Consider the following 23,002-nt stretch of genomic DNA (forward strand, 5'->3'; position numbering starts at 1 on the left):
GAAACCTTGAGTAGCAAGCAGCAGACAATTAGGGAACAATTATTCATTTTTTCCCCTAAAACAAGAACTAGAAAGCAAGCAATGAGTTATCAGTAGAGAATTTAATCCAAAAGGAAGTACCTTTTATGTGATGCATACCTAAACAAATGGAACCCATTGCTACAGGATATTGTAGGTGCCAGAAGTTTAGATGTATTTAAAAAGCCATTAAAAAAGTGTATTGAATGAAAATCCATTAGCAACTATGAAAAATAAATATACACCTCCTTTACCACATGTTGCTGGAAGGAGATGCCAGGGGAAATGAAACTGGAGGCTTGATTCATTTTTATAACTCGTCTTTAAACATTTACAGCAAATTGGTGTCAGAGATGGAAATCCTGGAATACCTGGATCTTGGCTGTGGAGGTGCTCTTGCATTTCTGTATTTAAAAGGCATTACATTTCCTCAATTGCTGTATCAATACCCATTTCTTCTTGGGGCAATTCTTCCACCATCTGTCATTAAAAATATGAATGACCCAAGTACCAGGCAGTAGTTTCAATCTGTTTCTTCTGTGATGTGACCTCAGTTGCTAGCAATCCCTTCTTTGCCAGAAGTGACTGCCATTTTTATTTAGATATTATTAGAACATTTACAGAGCTGCTGGGCATGCTTACCCTCTACCATTTCTCATTTTTATATTTTCAGCTACCATAAATTAAAACACGTCATCATGCCTTGTGTGGCATTATCTGTGGAATAGCTAATTATACACAGTATTTCTGAAGTCTCTGGGCTTCATCATTCCATTGAATCATAGAATGGTTTGGATTGGAAGGGACCACTAAAGGTCATCGAGTCCAATCCCACTGCAATGAGCAGGGGCATCTTCAACCCAATCAGGTCACTCAGAGCCCCATCCAACCTGGCTTGGAATGTTTTCCAGGAATGGGGCACCTACCACCTCTCTGGGGAACCAGTTCTGGTTTTTATATACCTTTACCAATGTCCTTGTGCAGAATACTGGGGTGTTCACTCTTGCAGTTTCTCCTAATTGGTCTCGTGTGAGCACCTCATGAAATCACTCAGAGACTGACAGACAATTACTTCCTGGCAGCCTTATGTGTTCTAGCATTTCTTGTTGCTTTGGACCACTGCCCAAAAATAAAAGCTGTTCATGACATGAAACATCTACACTTGAAATCTCACCTCATAGGTGGGAGTGTTTTCCCTTTATCTTCTGAATCCATTTCAGCAGTACCTGGAAGAGATAGAAAGATGCACTGGCAAGCAGAAATATCTGATAATTGTGGCCACAAACTCCCACTTTCCAGACCCTAGTAAAAATAAAGTTCACATTCTTTTAGTATGTCCTCAGAAACACTGGCATTTATTTAAGGATCCCTCCTGGAAAAATCAGTTAACGATTAGACTGAGTGGGGATTAACTACACAGGTACAGAAGACAGCTGCTAATTGGCTGTCAGTGAAAATAATTTTGTTCTTAAAGGAGAAAATATTAAGCACAAAAGTTCCACACAGCATTTTAGATTGAGGGCCTCAGCCTGCAGCCACATCCGTTTTCCAGGCAGTGTAATCTTCCTGAGGGATATTCTCTGGAGAGCTGGGTACAAATCAGCAGTGCCCAAAATCACTGGGCAGCCCACAAATGCTGATTTAACTTTGGAGCTGGCTGTTCTGCACAGGTGCAAATTTTGTCCTTGGCAAATATAAGCAATGTAAGTGACACAGAAGCAATGACTTCTGTGACCTCTCTTAGATGATTTGCATCTGAAAAGAGACAGTTTTGGAAATAGAACAGTTTTGTCTCGATGTCTCCAAAATTCTCTTTGATTCAAATTGACTTTTAATTTTGAAACTTCCCTCAATGCTCAGCTATTAAAGTTTTGCCTTTTTTTTTTTTTTTTTTTTTTTTTTTTTAAGGCTAGACTCCAGAACAATTTTTTTCTTTTGATTTTGACCCCTATATGACTTAAGAGCACATTGCCAGAAGGGAATCCATCAAACTGAGTTATTAACAGTTATGTCAAAGTGAAACAAGGGGGAACTTATCACAAAAGGTGTTGCCCACAAAATTTCCAGAGCTTTGCTCAAAACATGAGGGTCTTTTTTGCTATTTTGGAGCTATTCTTTAAATGTGTGGACAGCAACACTGACATATAAAGAATTAGCAGCTGAGGTTACAAAGGGATCTGTGTGCCTACAGAATTCTGTTCCAGGGACCTCACTGTAGTACTGGGCTTTTGATATCCATGGAAATGTGGATTCTCAGGAATTGTAAGTAACCCTGTGGGCAAATTTATCTTATAACACTTGGGAAAAATAAAAGGCACCAGCATGAGGTCATCAGTTCCTACTGGGGGAACAATTGACCAAATGTGGTTTAAAGCAGAATTCACCTGAAATCTCTCTACATCTGGAGCTTACTTCTCATGTTACAGGAGTCCCAAATGTTCAAAATAGCAAACCATTAGTGACTGAAGGAGCAGCAAAACATCTGTATAATGCATGAAATGTCTGGAAGTGTCTGACTCTCTGGGAATCAGCTGAAGCTTTCAATTGATGCTTTAATGGTGGTAATTGAAGTTTGCAGCACTGGCACATCCTAGCTCAGTAATTAGATGGATTACAATCTTTCTTGTTTGGCAGCATTCTTTAAACAAGCTTCAGCTTTTCATATAGTCAACACTCTAGCAGAGATAAATGTCACATCAGTTCAGAGTGAAAAGTAATTTAAGGAAAGACTCAAATTTATCTTCACTTTGTACCAAACAGGAGATATTTCAAAGACAGGACAATGGCCCTTTCTATCTTAAAAGAATGGCCCATTTCTCCCATATAAAGGCTATCTTGTGAAGGGGAATCTATGGGTGTGCCTTCCCTGAAATCACTGAAGCTAAACCTGCTTATAATATTTCAGTACTCAGTGTATGTATTAATGAATGGATGAAATTCTGGCAAGTAGAATTCTGTAGGGGAGAGAAAAAGGGAGAATTCCAAGGGAGAAAAATATATTGCCTATCTCTTAGCAAGATAGAATTTGTCAGAGTGATTGGTAACCAAATGGCCAGTGGAAAAAAAAAAGGTTAAAATGAAAGCATGAGAAAAAGCTCTATGCTGAGGTTATTTTAAGTGAAATTAAATAAAAGTAGTTGAGATCAAGAAACAACCTCCATTTATAGTGAAATGGGTGACATGTTTTTAAGTCACTTACAACCAAACATTGCTTTTGTAAATAATTTTCACTCTTAGCTTTAAAATGGCAGCATCTAGCTGGTGTTTGTTTTCAACCTCCTGACAAATGTGCTACATTTACCCCTCTTATTTTACTGACAGCCTTTACAATTCCCGAAGCAATGTTTTGAAACAGCCTCTGTTTCCTAGAGCTCATGTTTAGATTTTCTCCTACCTGGATATTTTAGTTGAGTGAAATGAAAATTTCTAAATATCAGTGATTTTGTTTACCTAAAGAACTGAACAGACTGAGGATTTAACTGGGCAAATCCTCATCTCTGTGTCCTGGGAAATGGATTGCATGGTTGTCACCACTGTGATGGGAGCAGACCTCCAAAGCAGAGCAGACAGACAGGGATGACCTTGTGGTCACAATATTGCCTCACTTTCCTCTACAGCATCACACATCCCTTCATCTCCTTCATCCCTCCTTTAGCACTATCCTACCCAAAGACAGAATCAAAATGTTTCATGTCTAGAGCAAATTAGGCTGCCATCATTCCAAAAGAACAAAAGGGGATTGAGAAAGGAGCTCTACATCCTCTCCCAGTCTTTATTCGTGGCCCTCCAGTCATGTGCACTACATTTGGAGGAAATTTAGTACCTGCCACCATCATTATTCCCTTTACACATTTTGCATTCTGTTTGATTCTCCCATGACTGAACAGAGTTTTGCAGTAAAACTTCTCCCCACACTTTTGTTTTAGTACCTTGAAACAAAAAGAGTTTGTGACCTCCCTGTGTGAGCTGGTGTGTCCCATTTTGGTAAAATTTATTAAGGATATAGCTATGGAAATCTGAATCACTGAGGCATTGACCTAGTACCCATTGTCATCAGTGAAGGATCCTGGTAATGGTAACAGCCAGGATCTCATTCAGTCTTCAGCAAAAGTTCCCAAAAAAAAAAAAAACAGCAGACAGGACATGCTTCATTTTCTCTGTAATTTTCAAGGTGCACAGGTACTTAAGTGGTCAGAATAAATAAGCAGAATGACTGACATAGACATATGACTGATAGAGACTTTTTCTGACTGCAGCAAATCATTCAGCACAGGTTGCTTTGTGAAGGCGACAGCTTACTCAGCAGATCTACTTTCTTGAATAGTCATAGTGTCTTCATGTCATTTAAAAAAGGTAAAAAAATTAAAGGGTTATTGGTTTTTGTTATTTGAAGATCTGAGCTATAGGCTGCCTTCTGCTTACTCAACAGAAAAAAATAGTAGTGTCCCTGCAACCTCAACATTACAGGCAGTTCAAACAAAGTCCCTGTGGACTTGCTGGTTTGCACAATGTCCAGTGCAAAATCTGCTTGTATTTCTAAAAATGAATGAGTGTAAACTGATTTTGATGAAAGACTGCAGAACCTCTAAACATCAGGGCAATAGTTTACTAGAAAAAGCTTCATGTAAGAACATTTGGGCATAAAACATATTAACCACTTTAAATCTGAGTTTAATCAGTTCATAAAAGGGATTATATAATGTGATTGCCTACCCACAAGAGGCCCCTTTCAGGCCTGCACTCCTTAACTGCACAATACATCTTAAGGCTAAGAGATCAATTGATGGTAAGGACCCTTCAGAGATTTGCCCATGTACAAGAGGCATAGTATAAATGGAAATGCTATAGCCGTACATCCCCTCCTGTCCTACAAGACACTCAGTAATGTAGCACATAGGAGGATTATGAGAAATTGGTAGCATAATGATAATGCAGGGACATCCTGGGTGAAAGAAAACCCTGGGTAATGATGCTGGCAGGAGTGGTTCAAGTGTCACAATCTTTACCATTGCAGAGGCCTCCAATCCAACATGGTGCAAAAGAAGAACTTCAGTGGAGGTACAACATGAAGCACTGAATCATAACAAGCTGCTTTTTGAGAAGCAAGCTCTGGGGGTGATGGACAAAGCCTCCCATGGTGGCCCTGTGGGACCACCCCCACATTCAGCAAGGGGTACATAAACCCTCTGACTGCCACAGGGTGGTTTCCACACACCTCTGCTGCTTATGAACCAGTGCTGGATAGGGACCTCAGGATCTAATTCAAAGCAATGGGGCTTATCAACAGGCTCAGTGCCATGTAAATTGAAGTATAGCAACATTATTTTGAGACCAGCACTGGCTCTGAGGGCAGCATAGGCACATGCACGTGGCACTGTGTTTGCACTTGGAAATGACGGCTTGGGTGGTTCAGATCTGGATCTCTCAACACCTACTGCATGGCTTATAGGCAAAATCCACCCATGGATAATGGTGAATTGACTATACAGCTAAATAACTTCCTCTCCCATATGCACTGCATCAAACCAATGGCCACACACAAATACAGAAACTGAAATCTCCATGGGAAGCCAAGATAGAATTGCAGGGGCTGCAGGATTTACTACTATCCAACTTAGAAGAATTGCCAACAGCTGTCATTCACACATCCATAGTCATCTGCTGCTGAGCTTTACAAAGCCCTTATCAACAGCTCAGCTGTATCATTCACAAGCACATTTTCCCTCTTTCTCTAGGATGGATCTTTCAGCAACATAATTTGAAAAAGACCATTTCAAAATTCCTTTACAAAACCTACCATCTCATCACCCAGGAACATGACTAAGGATTCTTCAAGGTGACCATGAATACCTGCAGCATATACAAGGTACCAGGTGTAAAGAGTTGGAACAACTGCATCAAGTATGCAGCATAAACTGGATGTTGAATTGTTACCATTGCCATCTGATTTGGGGGATTTGGCACAGGTGAGATACAGAGGTTGATAATCCTTTTTTGCTGAACTTTTCTATGGAAATACATTAATAAAGCATGTTCTCCAAAACACTCAGTTTCCAATGACTCAGGTGGCATAAAAACTGTATAGGCTGTGTGTACCTTGGAGATCAGACCTGCAGCCTTTGGGAGGTCTGCAAATGGCATGGAATTGATATGGCATGATTGCAGTCAAAGAGATGATGCTTGCTGTGGAAACATGGCCAACTGGCTCTACTTTTCTGCTTAAGGGTGGCCAGAGGTCAGACTGATTGCACCCCAGTGCAGCTTCATATTTCCTTTATACTAAATAGAAATGTGCTCTAGCAGTTCCTTTTTTTCCTTCAGATCTTGCTTCATACCATCTCATAAGTAGCTTGCAAGTTGCAAATACATGCATATAGGAGTTTTGTCTTCCATGATCCTTGTGGCTCAGGATATTTTATGATCCTTAATATGCATAATTTTGGATGGGGCTGTAGCAGTTCTTTATGAATAAGATAATATCCATAGACCTCATTCATGCACAGGTATGAGTGTGATCAAGGTAGGACAGAATAATAGTTTTAGCTTTAGCTCAAAATAATTCAAGAAAATAAAAAATGCTGTCTGTGGAATCCAAGTGAAGAAAGTCATTCACACAGTAAGAAATTAATCATGGTGGGCAGAATTAATTTTATCTGAGATTAGCTAAGAGGCAACCATCCAACAAACCTAAGGCAGTTTTCGAGGCTCTGTACTCAATTGAAAGAGAAGGCAACACTCCTGGGCAGGACCAGTGACCCTCTGAGGACCACTCCTTCTGCTACCTAGAGAGGAACATTGCATTAATTACTACTATATTTTAAATGCTTGAGTTTTATGAGATTGAGGTTGCAAGGGAGAAAAATCCTTCCAAATATTTAGCACTTGCAATATTTAAGAGTCATGTGCAGTATGCCATTTTGCCTGGGCTCCCCACCCATTTCTGATAATGGTTTGTTTGGTTTGTTTTTTTTTTTTTTTTTCTGATATTAGAATATATCAGATCATAAAGGAGTAACGAGCATCACCTTTGTGGTTCTCTGAATAACACAGAGAGGCTGGGTGTCCTTTCCCTTCATCTGTAAGAAACTTGGGTCATTATTGGATTGAAGAGGGCAAACCAGTCCTGAGTTTCAACAGGATATTCATAAGTACCTGGTACTGCAATGGCTGAGAAACAACTCTCGTTTGGTCTAAGTGCAGCTTAACAGAGTAGGGATGAGAACCATAAAAAAAGTGGACACTCCTGGATTCTTGCATCCTCAGAAGTGTGTTTGAGAAGTAGTGAGTGGTTCACTGCACTATTGTTCAAACATTAAGACAAGCAGAACAAAAAAGCAGCAAGGTCATCCAGTCCATCACAGAAGACACTTTCTGCACTGTGTTTCTGAGTGTTTTGTCTTCTCTCCTTTTAAAATTCTCATGCAGTGGGGGCTACACCAGCTCTTTGGGGAGTTTGTACTAGTCCAATAATAGATTTTGATGTTTGTCCTGTAGTTGCCCTGTTGTTCTTTGAATGGCATTACTACATTGCTACATTTAGCTCTTGGATATTTCCAATAAGTTTTCCTGCAAATTTGTGATTTTCAGATGTCACTGGACATGTCAAAGCACGACGCGAGCCGCTGCTATTGCAAAGGTGAAAAAGAGAGCGTTTATTTTCTGACTCCAGCATTTATACTTTTCCAAAGGTGACAGTGGATTGGAAGGTGAAGGTGCCACCTCTCCAATGACATTGGACAAACTACTAGTACATCAAGTTTCTCCACCTCTATGAAGGAAGTCAAAACAATATGTTGTTTGCAGAAAGTTGTGTGAGAAAGTTTTCTAACAGAATGTAAACTCAGAAGGCTTTAGAAAATCTTAAGAATCAAGGTGACATTCATATGCTTATACACAAGCTTCACTTCATCATCTTATGGATAATACTTCAAAACTTTGCTGCTAGAGACAGCAAAGGCAAAAGACTTTATATGTGAGGCTCAAGATGTGAGTTCAAGCTCATGCAAATACAATAAATACATGGATTTCTGTTCTGGTCAGTATCAAAGGCTTCTTCCCATCCATGTAGCTACACATAAAAGTGAGCTGGATGGAGGAACAAAAGGTAGTTTCTCAGGTGCTTCCAGCTATGGAAATCTCATATGATTTATCTGCTCATTCTAGTTCCCAGCACTCAGGATGTTTTTTTCTGAACTTGGCCTCATACTTTCTTGATGGACTTTCTGTTTGCCAGCACTGTTTTGACATAACAAGGGTCCAGCACTGAATATTTTGTCATAGGTATGGCTATGGAAAACGAAAGCTTCGGTTTCTGTGAGCATCAGAGATGTTTCTCTAGCACCTAGAGGCTTTGATGCCATCATACATGTTGTAAATAAAAAGCATCTACTCTGTCTTGTAATTAAATGATTCATTTTTGCAAGGGAGCCTAAAACAGTATAACACGCTCATTTTCATTAACCCATTGATGACTTCCACAGTGTGACTGCATTTTCTGATCAGACATTAATTATCTCATAATTTTCAACTGAGAAATACCCAGTGTTTGATTAATTTTTCAGTACTAATTTAGAGGAAATGGTGTCAATACATTTGCTATTTCCCAATAAATCAAATATTCAATGACAGTGAAGGGGTTTGTTAAAATTACAACTGCTGTTAAAAGCAGAGATAATATTCAAGATGGAGAAAAGAAAAATAAACTGGTTTTCACTAATAAAATCAAATTAAGTGGAAGTGAGCAAAAGCAAGCCTGAGGAAGAGGGCTCCTAAATATCAGAGCACAAGGAAAAATATACAGAAATGCAAGTAGAGAAATAAAAAATATAACATTTTTAATTTTAGACTGGTGCTAATCTCAATGTATTTAGTATAAATCCTACCACCATGGAAGTTCTAATTTATGAAAAAGTTGCCACTGTTAGGGAACATAACCATAGGAGAAAGTATACAGTAGATTTAGAAATTCACACACCCACATAGTCTTCTTCTGTCCCTCCACCCCAGTTGTGTCTGTCATTTTTCTCATAGAACTTAGTTTATTTTGCTTTCTTGATCAGTATCTGGTCATGGTCTTGGCTGGGGCAAATTTCATGTTTCAGTTTCAAAGCCTCTGCATTGAGAGTAGATGTGTCCTGCCCAGTAGGATAAAATTGTCCAGTGCTTTACTTATCCTAAATCCATTGACTCTTCTTATTAGTAGATTTTTTTATCCTGCAATGCACCACAACCTGCTTTTCCATTTCCACCACATGAACATTTTTTACTCTTTGGTATTCTTCTGACTCTGAACAGGCTTTTCATTAGGCTTTCACTGATGCAGTCAAAGCACCAGTGTCTTCCTTTTATACTACTTTTATTGACAAATGAGCCTGGTGCACTCTTCCGTGATATGGGGGGAGATAAGGCTCTCGATGCCAATCAGTCACTCAACACAGGAGATACGGCATTCCTCTAACAAATATTTGACTAACCTTTCTCCCAGCCATAAATATCTGAGTGAAACTCTGTAAAATTCTGTGACCTACCAGATCCATATGATTCTTCAGGGAGAGGACTTACTGGAAGTTTTAAGGTGGGAGGAGTGGGGTGAAGAAAAAAATGAAATTAATGACCTAAAATTTCAGCTGGTATGAAATAACAAAACTTCACTGAAGTAAGGAGCTATGTCATTTTACTTTGGTTAAGAATTAGATTACAGAAGTTTATATTCCCAGAACCTCTTCTGGTATAAATCTTAGAATTGAAAATTGTTTCAGTCAGGCAATGATTTGGCACTGAGTTCAGTCACTTAATGGGTTCAATATAGAAAAAGTCCTATATAAAAAGCCAGATGAAGTCAATTCACACTGACATTTTCAGTGGTTTCAGTGTAACTCTTTGATCTTTGGAGAAGACCTGACTTTCAAAAGATCACCTCTTTACTGACTTCATATGAATGTCTTACTCTCAGCTTGACTGCCAATCTTTTGTAAGAGGATCACTCTTGGAGGGTGAAAGCAAAGAAAAAATTTCTTCAGAAGGCAAAAGAGGTGGGCAAGAAGTCAGCTGGTGGGAAAGTCAGAGAAAATAATTTAAATGGATGTTGTCTGATTGGGACCATGGAGCAGCCCACAGTGATCAGAGCACAGAGTGACACAGCAACCAGGGCTACTGCAATTCCACATAAACTCAGTTAAAACTCTGACAGGGATGAAGATAATCTCTTTCACATTCCTAGACTATTTATGTTGGAATAGGAAGCAAGACTTGAGATTTAGGCACTTAGGTTCCCAAGTCTGAAACATGCATGCAGAGCTTGCTACCAAAAGGTATCAAACACATATGGAGGTGTTTCAGGATCCAGCTGCCCTCATCACACTTTGGCTGTGACATGTTCCAGTGTCTAGGATGTGGTGACAATGCAAATTTAAAATGTGAGGCACTATTCAAAATTGGACAGAAGGAACTGACTAATGGGGAGATGACAACGGCCTGCGCGCAAAGTGGAACTTTTGGGCTAGAGAGGATATTTTTGGAGTTCCTCAAGGGCTGGTCTCAAGACTGATGTGACAATAATTTCATTAATAGCATTACTTAAAAAAACAAAAGCAGTTTTAAATGGAATTTGCTGATAAGAAGTTTAAAATATTCATCATTATCAATAAAGTAACAAAAGTATGAAGAAATCATACAGTAAGCAGCAGATAATGTCAGAGATGGGCATAAGAGAAAAAGAATGACTTTCAAGAGGCAGAATAAATTTGGCATTTCCCTTACAAGTTAATGCAAGAAGGATATGTGGATCAATGGTATGGGTATATTAATGCAAGTTGAAACAATATGGATGGATCCTTCTAAGTTTCTTGCTGACCAGTCTGAAGGAAGAGAAGAACCAATCAGATAAGCTGGCCTCAGCACAAGCACCTCAACTGAGGGCTGAACTGACTTGCAAAGTCACCAATAAGGAAAATAACTGGGGACAGTGGTGCCCTGTCTGCAACCAAACATTTCTGAACTTTCTCCATTTTATATGGAGACGTGCTTTCAGTGACACAAACCATAAATCATTACCTTGTAGAGGTTGCAGTGCAACTCGTCAAGGACTGGAACTCATCTTTGTGCTGATGACTTTTTGGCCTTCATGTCTTTGTGCAATATTTCCTTCCTTTTTCACTATCCCCTCAGTGAGGAGGAAGCAACAGGCACAGGGCAGGGTTTGTCTGCTGGGCACTTAGGAGGAGCCCGAGGGACATTGCAACCAGTGCCTGCACTCCTCAGTCAGTCTGGGACAGGCTGGTGACTATGGGAGAGGAACAAGTCAGCCAGAGCAGCATCCCTGACTGAGGCTGTCTGGTGGCCCCAGCAGGGTGTTGGAGCACAGTCAGTGAGTCAGAGAGGAGAAAACAATGTCTAGAGCCTGTGAGCCTGGGTCCCAGAGCCATTGCTAGTGCTGCCAAAAGGCTGAATGCAGAAACACCACCCAGGTGACCAGCACTAATCCCTGCTGTCTGAGCTACTGGCAGTCTCACAGAGGTCAAAAATCAAAAATCTGGCCTAGAAGACAGCAAATCCCAAAGCACTCACTTGACCAATTTATCCTGCAAGCCTGGTACACACATGCTGCAGGGCTGGGCATCTTGGAAATGCTTGCTAATATCACCCAACACATTCATTTGGGATGCAGGAGGCACACACACAGATGAATGCACTATCTGGGAGAAACACAGCTCTGACAGGTGTACAGAAGCCTCTGCCCTTGGACAGAAAGACAAAGCCACACCTGCGGGCTTCCATCAGGCAGAATAAATTGCAGTTTTGGATTATAGCCTTTGGGCATTAGTGCAAGCTAGCATATCCAACCCTGAAGTGTTTCCCCTTAAGGTATAAAGCACAGAGGGGTTGAGTTTTGTCCTACAAACTGGTTTTTAGTACTAGTATTGGTTCTGTTTCAAAGCAAATAATGTTAAATGTGGTTTCGGGGGTAGGGGGTGTTTCACACCAGGTTTTTCATCTCTTCCAATAATGTAAGAAATTGTAGGGACCAAGATCCACAGCCTGAATATTGTAGAAGCAAAGGAAGAAAAAAAAAACCACTATCATTTCAACTCCAGGGAAATTAAGTCAAGGTCCATAGATTTCCCACTCTCCACTGCTTTTTGCAAACAAGACAAATATGCCTGAGCAGTTAACAACTCACTACTCCAGTAAGTGAATAAGCCCAAAGCTTCCACTGAAAAAGAACACCTAAAACTACTTCTGAATATAACAGCTAAGACTCATTTGGCTCAGAATTTTCAGTCAATCCATTAAACCAACAGCAAAACACTTGCAAGTTCCTTTTTAGCCACATGCCCCCAGTCCTAAGCTATTCAAACATAAAAGTTTGGTTCAGGCCTATTCCCAGTGAAGATGTTATCAAAACTAAAGATGACTTACAGCTGCTGGTAAATCTATTACTCAGAAACTCTACTTGTCTGGTTTCTTGTCAGCCTATGGAGATTTTTTGTTGTACCTTTTTTTTTTTTTTTTTTGACAGCATAGTAACATTTTCTTTCTTCAATGCTTCATTAGCTTGTCTTACTCATGCAATTTTCCCCATTTTACTTCATGTAAATCAAACTACTCATCAGCTCTGTAATGTCATTAGTGTACAAAGAGCCCTCTATTTAAAAATAATCACATAGTAAAAGAATTAGAAAAAGAAAGAAAAACTTAAACTTATGCAGGCAATATAAGTTGTTGGAGAACTATTGATAAGAGGTATATAAAGCTAGAGGCTCTTATGAAGCTAGAAGGACATGGAAGGAATTTTAACAGGATTAGATTTTCTACTGTGTGGCTGAGGTAGGATGGTCAGGAAATATTTTACATAATACGGGATTTTTGCCTTACTATACCTGTTTTTTCTTTCTTTTAGCAAGTGTGGCTAATAGTGTTCATGCTTCAGTGCCTTAATCCACCTGCTAAATATTTCCCTCTTAAAAGGATGTGTCATAAGCAGAATATTCTGGTTTTCTCACCAGCTTAGACAGGTGAACTGCAAGCAGTTTACAGCTTTGCATGTGAGTGTTTTTTCATCTCGTGAAGGATCCAAAATGACAGCAGAACCGAGCAGTGGGGCTGTCAGTGCAGAGCTGTTTGGCTGTGAGAGAGAGGTTTTGATGTGAGGCCTGGACTCACCCACAGCCATGGAAAATGGAGATGCACAGGCTGGGTGAAAGAGGGGGTGGAAGCAGGGTGTGTGCTAGGACAGGACATGAGATCCTTCTCTTGCCTGGGTATCTCCCCACTGAGGACAAAGCCTCCTTACATGTGTAGGACGCAGGGCAGAGAGGTAGAAAGCAGAGGGAGGGGTTGTGAGGATCAGTGCCCTAAAGACCCTTGTAAATCACAGAGTCTGGAAAAAGCAGCTCAACTAGAAAAACCCCAGTTTTTCATTTATTAATTCCTGCTATAAATCTGATGACTGATATTCAGATGCACGGATATATGTGCATGTGCACACTATTCAGTATTTTTGTCCCATTTTTCCACTGCTTTTTATCCTAACATTAGGATAGAGTCAAATATTAAGCAAAAATCACACCATCAAAGCAATAAGAAAGCAAATGGCTGAAGGCTGAGTGAGCACATTAGAAAACAATGCAAATCATACCTAGCAAAACCTTGAGGGTCTTTCCCAAGCATGATCAATACCAAGTCAGTCTTCTGAGAAGACGGAATTTTTTTCTAGGACAGACAGGCAACAGCACCTGACATTTTTTTTTTTTTTTTTTCATAAACAGTGTATATAGGAAAAAATTTACAGATATCATTATTTGGAATCCAAGAGACACCAGCAAAACTGGTGACTGGTAGGATTGTCTCATATATACTGAAAACGGGGAGAGAGAGTTCCAGCAATGTGCAGGTTAACCCAGAAAGACACGGAAGGGGTGTCAGTATGATGAGACACAAGAAGGAGCACCTGTGAGACTTTTTTTTTAATATTAAAATATAGACAAAACAGCTGTTCAAAATCTCAGGAAGAAACTTGATGTCAATTTCGTTAAAAAGAAACTTTCACTTGTAACTAATGCCCTTGCTTGCAAAAGCCTTTTGGTTTTAATAGAAAAAGAAAGCTGGACTTTGAAAAGATCACTGCTCATGGCAGGAAAGCACTAATTAGCTGGTGGGGACCCTGGGGAGTAGATCTAGTGCCCAGTTGTGAGGCACAATATTTTTGGCTAAGTTTCCTGTCAGCCTGCAGTGAGGCAGGATGCACAGCCAGCAGCAGGCTTTTCTGACAGTACCACTGCTTTCAGCCCTGTCTGAAGCTGGGAAAGGTACCAGTTTGTGAGAGGTAAAAAAATATCAGCCAGCTTTTCACCACAGATTTCAGTTTTCCCTCTCATTCTGGATTGCATTTCCAACACTTTAGCCAGTAATGGAAACAGCTGCAGAAAACATAGCAGCTGTGGCTAGTGAGCCTTCAGCGTGGCTTACACTCCAGCTTCCATTCCCAAGGACTTCTCTGGGTCAATGCAAGGAAAGAAATGATGGGGACATTTCAACATCTACCCCAGTTCTTGCCTGGCAATTGTCCCTGAAATACACACAATAGCATAACAGCAATCCAGAGCCAGCACCTGACACATCTCTAATTAGCATTGTTCTTACAGTTTTACTTTGGATTTTTCCCCTGTGAAATCATTCTTTTTTCAGTCAGGACACTGACTGCAATTTAAAACTCTTTCTGTTGTGTTTGTTTGAGATTATTTTTCCCTACCTGAGCACACCTAAACATTCTTGGAATGGATGACTGTAGCTATCTTTCCAAGCCAGGGGAAATCTTCAGATAACCAAGAATTTAGTACAAAAATGTTGTCCTTCATTCCATTAACTCATTCTTTTACATGACTGCAACTGACTGGGTGGAAATTTGCAGAAGGTAAATGCTGAGCAAAGCTTTCTCCTTGCTCTAACCTCATTTTCACAAGAGAAATCTTTCTGAACTTTTCACAGACTTACTTTATGATTTTTTTCTTTTCATTCTTCATATCCAAACAGGTCAAATCCCTACCTCTAAGAACTTCATCCCGTGTCACTCTTGGCTATTGGGAATCATATCCACCCCAGATGCCTCATTTTTAGTAGGAATTGGACATAACAGATTTGTTGTTTCCAACAGCTCAGTGAAATAAAAGTGTTTTATCAGCATGGGGCATGGATTACCCCATGAACTTTTTTTTTGAGCTCTGACAGCTTCAAGGTCTTCACACATAGGAAGCCTGGAGAAAGGGCTAAAGGACAGAGAGGTTCAGGTGGTCTTGCTAGCTCAGTGTTAGCCTCACTACCAGACTGGGAGGAAAGTGGAGATACAGGAAGGGGTGAAGACATGGCCAATCTGCTCAAAAGAGGCTTGGCTGTTAAAAGGTTGGGAGCTGCCCATAATGATAGACTGCTGCCAGGTCCTGCTCCACTCCTGGAACAGAGAAAAATGTCAACTTGTACTGAATCACTCCCAATTAAAGAAAGAATTTTTAGCTGATTTACTTGCATTTGTCCAAAAGTTGAGAGGATGGAGAGTGTAAGAGCTGTTGGTGAGCAATGGAGTTTGTATTAGGGCTGAGAGAGCCTCATTAAGGCCTTGGTGCTGAGTGATGCCCAAAAAGTGTTTTATAACTGGGACAGAGGGAACTTGCAGGGCAGGCTGCCACCCTGCATCGTGTGATGGTGGCTGGGTTGCAGTCCTGGGAAAGCTGGGGTCCTACAAGGACCACAGGTTCCTATGGAGTCTACAAAAGAAACCAAAGGAATTTTCCCTAGGATAGAACATCCTACATGGGGATCCCGTCTTGCCAAAATAAGAGGATTCATTACGTGCAAAGGAACTGAAACCTGCAGAGATACATGGTAGCATGAAATGCAGGACAGAGAACTTTTTGCATTTTCTGTACGTGCTCTGCTGAAGGGGCACAGCATTTTCACAGCACCTTACAGAGTGTCAGTTAAAGTTTCACTCTTGCCTTCCACTTGTGATGGCTTTCACCCCCACCTTGACATCACCTCCAGCTGTGTCTGCTGCACTTCCCTTGCCACTGCTGCACTGAGAGCAGCCAGACAAGGGAAGCCAAAGGCAGCATCTCTCTGAATACAGATTACACAGCTGAAGTCACAGGGGGAAGATTTCAGAGACAGTCCTCCTGCATCAGGAAAAGCAGGCACTTGCTCTGGCCTCAGGTAGCTCAGAGGGCTACATGAGGATGCTGGTGCTTGTCCCAGGATAGTTTTAACTTGATTGTGTGCAAGGATTATAAAATTCTGGGAAAATAGACTGTGCAGGGTTATTTCAAAAGGGCCCAAAGTCCCTTCTTGTCAGAGGAGAGTCACATCTTTCATTCTGCCCCTCCATATTCTTCTGGGTTGCATAGCTATGAGCAAGGATAAGACCCAAGAACATGGCAGCCCAAATTTGTTGCTGTGCTTTGCAACTGCTGTGGGACGACCTTTGTGAAAATTCTCAATGGCAGGAGGACATCCAGTATTGCACCATTCCAAATAATCCCTAACTCCAGGAATGCACTGGGAGAGCACATGTCACAGATTCATGAGGTTCACTGTACTGGGAGTGCTCTGATTTGTTGTATTGAAGCAAAATATCCATCTGGTGCAGGGATCTGGAAGAGGTGGGCATGTGAGCTTCACTAAGCTCCTTAGTGAATATTGCCGAAGTGAGCTTTCTGAATCCTCAGGTCTTATAGGTGTTGTAAAGAATATTTCAGACTCTCTTTGAGCTCACTACAGGAGTATGTTTTGAGGAGGAAGATGCTAAGATTTTCTCTCCTCTTTCTTGGAGGCCTGTAGATTGTCTATGCAGGGCAGGAAAACTCTCCCCTCTCTCAAAGAACTGGGAAACCAGAGGTGCTGCTGTTGTTCACAACCTCCCTTACCTGCCTGCCCTGACATCAAATTTCTGTGCTGCACTTTCAGCAGAGGTATGCTCTCAGGCTTGCCCTCAGTGGTAGCTGCTTCATCCTTAATCCTCCCAAGAGGTTTCCCCAGCAAGTCTCAGGCTCCTCATAATAATTCAATGACACATATTAATGATGCTCAGGAGAGAGGACACACTCTTTCCTCTGCTCAGCACCAGTGGCCTCTGGTGCAACCTACACAGAAACTGCACCTCTAAGGCAAAGCAGACACAATTTCCCCAGTCCACAGAAAGTAAAAGTATTTGATTTCCATAATACACCAAATATATGCAAGATACAAGCTGTTTCATGCCTCTTATATTTTCTTATATAAAGTCTAAAGTAATAACAGAATAGTAATTTCCTTATTCCACACAACTACATCATCTCCAAAGCACTGGCAAGAGGTGCAAGGGGTCCTCTGAGCAACTGCAGTGTAGTTGTAAACAAAATTAAGTGCATCTGGAACTGAAAATATCACAGGCAGCTACAGGACTACAACTCTGGCTGCTTGCTTCAGCAGATGGTGGAAGAAAGGCTGATTAAGGTCCTCTGTAACACAAGGACCAAAGGTGAGCTTTGATACCAGTTACAGCTCTTTATCCCCTGATAATCTTCTGTGCCCATGGTGGGAATGTGCAGCCATTCTAAAACCAGTGGTCCTTGGGCTTCATGAAGACTTGATGTTTAAGATGTCATCCATGATACAGAAATTAAAGCCAGATAAGAAGTACTGGATCAGTCTGTACCTTCCCTTTCTATAGCAGGGGCCTCTCCTAATGTGCATCAAGTGGTCTTCTCATTTGATTTTTAAAGGACAAATTTGATCTATCAATTTATAGGTGGCTCTGGCATTTTCACCGCTTTTGTCACCTTTCTGATATATCCAACCCTCCTTTCACTTACACCTACTTAATATGAGGGTGAGATGTCTACTTAACATCTCCACCTGTAGCAGGGGCCCCTTCATTTGATAACTTAAAAGACTGATGAAGTGATTGTGGGCAGAGCTAACTTCACCATCCACATAGTGCACAACAGTCAACTCTGATAGGAACTTTAATTATTCACATATTCAGTTTCCCTGACTCAGATAACACATTTTTGGCACCACGAGTCTCAGAACAGCATGAAGCTTGCAAGGCTGAGGCTCACCTTGGCCAGGCAGAGGTGGCCTGTCAAGTCTGTCACCTCTGCCGAAGTGGCCGCGAGTCACAAGGTCGTTAGCAAGAGTTTGCCAGCACACCACACAGTGAGTCATACTTAATAGCCCATCTGCTGTCACACTTCATAAAACATTTTCCTATTATTCCTCCTTCCTGTTCTATTCCTAAGGAGCAAATCAATCCTCAGTGGATGTGTAACTGCCAGAGCCCATTTTTGCAAGTAAAAGAGAAGAAACAGTTGTTGCCTTTTCCGCTACTCCCAAATATCTGATGCTTCTTATGATCCTTGCTGACATTTTAGCAGTGGTGAGTGCTGTTTGGGATAAGCATTAGGATTCCTAGTCACAAGCCAGTGACCCATTTTACTGTGGACTGTAAAGACATAGCACAAAAGCTGCACCCCAAACAGTTCCAGACTAAAGACATTCAGAGGGCAATTCCCCTCTCTCTCAGCATGGATTCTCCTTTGGGAGCAGCTTCCTCATTCTTGATGCTAACTTTAACCAGCATCTCTTTCTGAATACCTAACCAGACTCTTTCAGAATACCTAATTCCTCATTCTTTTCCTTTATTTGCATGCTCAAATCTAAGTTAACGGAACAACATTTCAGTAGGTGCGTTATTTTATTGTTGTCTCTCTCTCTTCTTTCAAAAAAATAAATGAAAGAAGCTTGCCTGTATTTCTAAAATTATCTAAGTAGAAACAATCTTCACAGAAACTGTGTCTTCATCCTGCCATTTTATTACTATGTAAGTCCCATTAGTCATCCTGAATTTTAGTGGCTCCATTTTGCTGTCTGTTGGGGTTTTGTTCCTAGAGGATCTGAAGGGGGCAAGAAGAGATTATTGTGAATGAACTGATCATTTTCTGAACTCATTAAATATGCCATCAATTATCAATAATTAATGATAACAAGGGTACATTCCACTCCTTCCCATGAAGCCAAGAATGCTCTTTAATAGCTGTACAGCAATCCTTTGAACAAAAAATATATCTGCTCCTTAGGGGTAACAGTAAATGATGTGGATTGATGTTTTCCATTCCTCTTCCACTACACTTTGCATTTAACATGAACTTTAAAGAGAAAGGATTTGCTTTCTAGTCAGATGATATTATGTTTATTTCACCTCGGCAAATGCCTCGAAGTCTAAGCAGCAGATGTCACAGAGCAGCCTCTGGAAACCTTTTTACTACTTCAGCTCTGTGATGGAGCTGGACTCTGCAAATGCCAAAAGCCTTCTGCTGAAGAAGCCTGCAGAGACATCAGCTCCTGAAACCCTGCAGCAAACAAGGCACCCTTCCCCTGCCATGGAGGAGGGTGGTGAAGTAGAAAGAGTGGCTCTGAGCAGCCTGAAAGCCAGGGGACAGGAAGGAAAAGTGAGGGTGAGCAGATTCCTGGGACTGGCAGCTGGGCTGTCCTCGTGCAGCCCAGGCAGCATCAATCCTGGTGGCAATGGTCACGTACCCCACACCTCCTCCTGCCTGTCTGGACCACCAGTGGGATGCTGCACATGGAATTTTATTTCACCAGTGGGTGATACAGCTACGGTAAAGGAGGGATCTGAAGGGGAGAATGAAGCCATCTCACTCCGAATGCATGAGGTTCAGAAGATCTGCTTGTACTTTTATTGCAATGAATATTGTCTGTTTCGATCTTATACAACTTAGCTGTTTACCCACAGGCAAAGGGCTGATGAGTTCTGGTCACGAAAATAAAAGTAAAACAACTGAGAGAAGAAAACAAAAGGAAAAGTTAGCTAATGATCAGCATATTTTTACAGAAATTCAGAGTTTCATGTAAGGATTAGTTTGTCTTTATGTCAAAGGGGGGAATGAGATTGCAAGTTAATAACTCTGGTGAAATTTAACTGTTTTTTAATGTAACACAGGCAGAATCTCTTCATCCTTCCAGTTCTAGTAACAGAGGATGCACTTATCCAAAAATTTAAGGACATGGAGCAGAAACAGTAACCCGTGAGTGGACCAATCATGCATAAACCAGTTCTACTGTCCTTTGCATCTTGCACTGCACTTTACAATTGTTTAAAATAAACACATAAATTAGAATTGTCTTTCCTTATTCCAAATGCAAAACTGGAACATTACTGCCCTACAGAGGGAAAAAACAAACAAACAAACAAAACAAAATTAAAAAAAACTATTTAAAGACAGAATAGTATTTCATGGATTTGTTTGTCAGGAAAAGTTATGGTTTCACCTGTAAATAAAGAGGAAGAACTGATTTGCTTTAACTGAAAATAAGGAGACTTATAATTTCAGTATTTCCATCTAAAACACAGGTTCCTTTCCAGTGGCTGATGAAAAATGGGGCACTTTTTTCCATAATTAATTTTTTTTTAGGAGATAGGATAGTGAGATTGCCTGTATGGGTCTGTCAAAGGATGTGTTACTGATCCTGATAGCAATTTTACTCTATTGCATAAACTGACAAAGAGGAAGGAAATGTTCATCTAGAAAAGTAATAGCAATGAAAAATTGAGATTCTTCCTAGCATGGAGAAATAAATGTGTGAAGGCAGTTGTGATCATGTGTAGTGGGGCAAATTATACTTGGAAGCTGGTGTCATGAACAAATTAGGGAAAAGTCTCAGGTTACTACTTTGCAAGTGGTCCTGAAGTGGGAGAAAGCCAGGCTGGACAGGGCCCTGAGCAGCCTGGGCTAGTGGAAGGTGTTCCTGCCCATGGCAGGGGGATTGGAACCAGATGATCTTGAAGGTCCCTTCCAACCCCAACCATTCTGTGAGAAGGTTGAAATTAGCAGCCAACTAACCCAATCCTTGCACTGTGATGACTTCTGCAAAGCTGAGGATGTGAGCCCTGGGACAGTTCTGTGAGATTAGTTTTCCAAAACCACATCCACTTCTGAGATTTCTCTCATTTCATACCAGGACACTTCTGTGATATCTAGCAGATTTTCTTGGACTTCTGATAGGTTCCCTTCTCAGCTGGGTCAGTAATGTCATGGGCAGGGCCTTCCTGCTGGATAGAGATGACCAAAGTTTTTCCCAATCATGGGCTGGAGCTCAGGTTTTTCATGTGCCAAGCAAGTTCCATAAATATCTGTCCTGCGCAAGGCAAGGTTATTAACTAAAAGAATACTACCTCATATGACTCCATATGAAAAGCACAGATTAAAACCTTAGAGAACTATCAGGAAAATTAGTGCAGCTAGGAAAGATTTCAGTCTGGGGAGACTTTCTTTCATGGACTGAAACAGTTTGCACTTATACAGCCCACATGAGCTTCAGGGGGAAGAAACAGTTCTGTGTGAACAAAAAAACCATTAAATTGACTGTGAGAAAAAAAAGACATCGACTTCTGTATTAGGCAGCCCCAGGAAAATGGAAAGACAGTGAAAGAATATGAGCTATACATTGGAAGACTCCAGGGTGAAGGGAAATAGCAGGAGAGAAACCAAAGGGAATATTAAGCTTTAAAATTAGTGGGAAAAATAAAATTATGAAAGAGGTCTCCACAGGAAAACAAGCAGAGGTGGTGGCTTAGGGGAAGTTCAGAGGGTTTCATCTATAAACAAATGCAAGAGATTTCAGAAAAAAAAATAAGGAACTAATAGTAACAGGAGGAGGTACACAGAGGAGAGTGTTTCAACATCATGGGCATAACCAAATCAGAGTGAGGAAGTGAAAGTCTGAGGGGATGGGTCTGAGATCAGGGAGGGGAGTGATGTAGCAGGTAATGACCCAAAAGCTTTCAGATTTTAGCCTAGCAAAATTGAGATATTTTGTCTTGCAGTGGCTTTTGAGCTCATCTGCATGTCAGAGCTGCACTTAAGTCAGCTTCACCTTCTTTGTTAGCAAAAAACTGCCCTCAAGATGCCAGGGATTGTGTATACATGCTCTACCTGGGAAAATTACTGTCAGTTTAAAGGATCAAATTACCACTGAAATCAAGAGTTGGAAGGCATCTTAGGAGGTTTCCTAAGATGGTTTTATCTCCATGCTCAAGACAGAGATATCTGAGCCTTTTTCAATCCTGACAGATGTTTCTTGAACATATTTGCATCCAAATTGAGTCATTGATGTGTTAAGACTGCATCAACTTTTAATAAATAAATCTGTTTAAAACTTGAATCTACTTCTACCCAGAAAGTTTTCATCTCTATAAACTGAGTGAGAAGCCAGGTCTGTCATGGGGCTGCAGGAGGTTGACCATCTTTCTTTGTGAATAGGAATGAAGTTCCATATATAGAATAATCCTATGTGCTATGTACAGTTTTCTTCCTTGAAGCACATATCTAATTCACTCACATATATACACTCAGCATACAAAAAATAATCTGAAAAAGAGACTTTTTTTTTTCAAAAACAAACAAAAATGTAAACATTGCTTTAAATTGTTCCACTTTAATTTGAATGTGAAAGTAGATGATGTCATGTTGCTCAGTACAGCTACAGATCAGTCTTGGGTAAAGCAAACAGCCATGGCACCATGCAGCTTCTTCTCCAGCCTCAACCAGATGCACTGTTCACACCTCACCTGCTTTGTACCACTCGCAGTTTTAAGCCACTCCAAATGCTGTGTTTGCAACTTGTAGGGACTGCAAGACAGATTCCTACAGGATGCCACAGCTGATAAGGGGCTGGATGGTTGGAGTCAGGCAAGGCTGATGGCATGAGCCAGCCTAGCTGGTGTGGCCACCCCAACTCACTGCATTTCCACCAACACTGTCCCACAGCAGCAGCCACTCAGCTGGCCCAGCCTTGGTCTTGTGTAAGCAACCACAGCACAAAAAGTTCACCCTGAGCAACACCACACTGCCAGTTGCCAAATATTTATTGTACAAGCCTGGCTAACCATAATAGGAACTTAGCTTGACTGAAACCAAAAGAAAAAGATGCTTTT

The 23,002-nt window shown here is 40.9% G+C and overlaps 1 long non-coding RNA gene across 1 annotated transcript in view; it reads right to left on the reverse strand.

Moving 5' to 3' along the window:
• Positions 1-1,130: 1,130 nt before the first annotated feature.
• The window catches only part of LOC110476993 (uncharacterized), a 193,868-nt gene continuing 171,996 nt past the window's right edge, over positions 1,131-23,002 (reverse strand). The window contains exon 8 of the long non-coding RNA XR_013339706.1: positions 1,131-1,244. This is a non-coding gene — a long non-coding RNA (uncharacterized LOC110476993). The remainder of the gene's footprint in view (positions 1,245-23,002) is intronic.

Source organism: Lonchura striata, chromosome 1, assembly GCF_046129695.1.
Source record: "Lonchura striata isolate bLonStr1 chromosome 1, bLonStr1.mat, whole genome shotgun sequence".
In the NCBI taxonomy this organism is placed as follows: Eukaryota; Metazoa; Chordata; class Aves; order Passeriformes; family Estrildidae; genus Lonchura; species Lonchura striata.